We start from the raw sequence: 3,977 nt of genomic DNA on the forward strand, positions 1-3,977 counted from the left end.
GTCGCCCATTTCCTTTCAACATCAAGCCCTGTTACACACACACACACACACACACACACACACACACACACACACACACACATTCTTTGTAAATTCCAGACACATATTCTATATCAGATGCTATCTTATTTAGGATTTCCATTGCTGTGTTAAGACAATGAGTTCAGCTTGAGAAGGAAAGGATTTATTTCATTCTACAGAGTGTCGTACTTCATTTAGTTACATCAGGGCAGGAACTCAAGACAGGAGCATAAAGGTAGACACTGATGCAGAAGCCACAGAGAAATAGTGATTATTGGATTTCTCCTGTGGGTTATTTGTATATGCTTGGCCCAGTGAGTGGCACTATTAGGAGCTGTGGCCTTGTTGTAGTAGGTTTGTCACTGTGGGCTTAAAACCCTCCTCCAAGCTGCCTGGGAATCAGTCTTCCACTAGCCACCTTCAGAGGAAGATGCATAACTCTCAGTCCTCTTGTACCATGCCTGCTTGGATGTTGCCATGTTCCTGCCTGAATAATAATGGACTAAACCTCTGAACCTGTAAATCAGCCCCAATTAAATGTTGTTCTTTATAAGACTTGCCTTGGTCATGGTGTCTGTTCACAGCAGTAAAACCCTAAGACACTTCCCATAGGTTTTTTCAGCCTGCCTTTTTAGAGTACCAGGTATGGATCCATTCACAATGTACTGAGCCCTCCTATATTACTGATCAATTATGAAAATGCACCATTATCTTGCTCATGGGTCAATATGGTGGGGGATATTTTATCAGTTGAGGTTTCATTTTCTCAAATGACTCTAGCTTATGTCAAGTGACATAAAACCAGCTGGCATAGATGTGACTTGGAAAGACTTTCTCCTGTTTTATGAGATGCCTCTTCATTGTCTGAACCATTTTTTTGAATGTATAGAAACTTTTAATTTCATTAAGACCCATTTGTCAAGTGTAGTTCAGACCTCCTGCAATGTAAGAATCATATTCAGAAAGTTCAAACCTGTGTCTAAAGTTGAAGTATATTCCCTATTTTATCTTCAGTCAGTTTTTAGATTATTAGGCCTCATGCTGTGGTATTGGGGTCGAGTTCTTTGCTGGGAGAGATATAAGGGTTCGGCTTTATTTTTCTGTATTTCAAATCCAAGTTTCTCAGCATTATATTTTAAATATGCTGTATTTTGTTTGTTTCTTTCTTTCTTTGTTAAAAATTAGGTATTTGTGTTTATGTGAACTAATATATGGATCCACCATATATAGTTTCATGTTTCTGTTTTTGTGCAAACAGAATGTTTATTATAATGTGCTGGCTCCAGAGTAAAATTTGAAGTCAGGCATGATGTTACCTCCCACAATATTCTTTTTGTTCAGGATTGCTTTGGTTCTCATTTTGTTGTTGTCGTGACTTTTACTTTGTGTGTGTGTTTGCATGTGTGTATGTGTGTGTGTGTTTATATTTTTAATCATTCTTTCATTGTTTGAGAAGAATGGCCCTTTAACTGTGATTGAGATTGTATTAAATCTGTAGATTGTTCTTGCAATCTACGGAAAATGCCCTCACAATATGTCTCTTCTCTCCTTCCTCCTGAAAGGATGTTAGGCTTTGTCAAAGGTCTTTTATTTATCTGTGGAGGTGATCTGGATAACATTTATTAATTTATATTTATTAAGCCAACCCTGAATTACTGGATTGAAATCAGCATCACTATAATTATGACTCATATGAAGGGATTTTGAATTTGATATGGTAGCATTTCACCAATATTTTTTACATCTATATTGTTCAGAGATATATATCTATACTTTTTTTGTTTGTTTTGTCTATCTGGTTTGGGTGTCAGAATATTACTGGTAAAATTTGCACACTATCCAAATATATTCGAGTTGATATTTGCATATTACTTGTATCCTTGTAAGCCAAGACTAGATTTTTATTTCTCAGTCAACTTAGCATAGGAAGCACCTTTCTGTTCCATAATTATTTCCACTAATATGCTATATTTTAAGTATTTTTAAAGGGTATTGGCAGTTCTTACTACTGAATAATGGATCATAAAATATTTCAATTTTCTAATATTTTATCTAAAACAAATTTTCTGTGACAAACACCAAAGATTAAAATATGTTAAAATATCAAACATATGGCCTTAAAATATATAATAGCAAAATTTCCATTTACTAATATATGTCAATATGTTTAAGAGCAAACTTAATACACATTCTAAATTATATTTATTTCTTTGGTTTTAGATTTTCTTTGGAGGATTAAGCTCTCTTTTCATTTCTAGATGCACTAGCCTATTAAACTGAAATGTGTGGTGAATAATAATAAATAATACAATGAGGAATCTCTTGCCTTATGAGGCTAGCAGCTTGCTGTCAACACTACCCAAAAAGACATTAGTGTCCCATCACTGTGCATCACTAACACATGGCATACCAAAGCCCAATTCACAGAGCTCCAGCCAAGTCAACCATCCAGTAACTGTCATGGGTATCAGCGGGGGTTATTTATTCAATATTTTCCATCTGTCAGCATTCTATATGAATTATATGGTTACTTGAGAGCATTTTATTTCAATGCTCCAAAGGCTGTGTAGAATTTTTATTTTTGCTCATGCTTCCCTTTTTGTGACTCTTATAACTCACTCAAATGTATCTTAATGTTGCTGCCTCTTCACTGAGATAATTTCTCAAATGAGCATTGTTAAAAGGGCAGGGAATCATATTTTCTTCAGTAATTATAATTAGGTCTGAAAATGAAGCTACTGGGTCAGAGCTAAAATCATTGTTTTCCCATGAATTTAATTATGAGTCAAGTTTTTACCTCTGTAACAGTTTTTTTTAAGTTGCCCCCTCCCTGTTTGAGCATCTAACAAGGCACTATCTGCTTTGGTTAAACAGTTACTTTCTTTAAGAGAAGGAATAAATGCAAAATGGCAAGCTGCTAACTGAATTATTTCTTTTTGTCTCAATTGGAGTTTGGAAAAAATCAAAGGCAAAATAGATAAACTTTAGGTTAAAATAACATTGCAAGAAAAGTTGAGACATGACTACCCCATGATGGTCACAAAAGAGTCAACTCTTAAACAATGTAATATAAATAAACAATGAAAGCCACTTATGTTGGAGGAGGCACAATACAGTATTTCACACATTTTCCTAGAACAACTGTTTATAAAACATAAATTATTTGAATACACTCACATTCTGTTTTTTTGTGTGCAATTCTACAGCCTCTCTCTCTCTCTCTCTCTCTCTCTCTCTCTCTCTCTCTCTGTTCATTCTTGAAATAGTACCATGTATTTATTCTCACATCTGTGCAGTTTCCTTTGATATTTAACAAAAACTGCCAGTAATCTTAATTTGGTTTCACCATCTTGCTGGAAAAATCAGACTATTGTGTTTGAAATGAAGCTGATTTTATATTCATATAATCACAATCTTTGTGTACAAAACATAAAAGCAATCAGCCGATATTTATTGATGATCCCTGTCTTTTTGCATATTTTGACATAGTTTAAGTACAGAAAGCTGATATAGTTGAAATTAATAAAAATATATATATTTGAACCTGTTCATAAGTTCTTGCTATTAATTTCATGTTTAGACAGTTTCATGAGAGGCTACTCAAGAGCAAAGTATTTACTTGTATGTAACAATATCTGGTGATTCTGAAGCAAAGATTTTGGCCATTAGAAGCCAGAGTAGGGGGACAAATTTTGAAAATTACATTAGCATACATATTACAAACCAAATTTTACCTTATTCATATGGTGAAGATAATTTGAAGGAGTTCTTTAAATGCACAGAGTGTTTATATTCCTTGGTAGAGACAATTGTTACCTTCGATTCTGAATGGCTTTTGCTCATCTTTCTCCAAGGGCTACCAAAGAAACACAATAGCTCTAGAGTTAAGTTCTCTAACAAAGCAGGTAAGTAAGGACCAGGAAGCATATCCTGTCTGAAAACTACCAAATAAGAGC

Source organism: Rattus norvegicus, chromosome 5, assembly GCF_036323735.1.
Source record: "Rattus norvegicus strain BN/NHsdMcwi chromosome 5, GRCr8, whole genome shotgun sequence".
Lineage (NCBI taxonomy): Eukaryota > Metazoa > Chordata > Mammalia > Rodentia > Muridae > Rattus > Rattus norvegicus.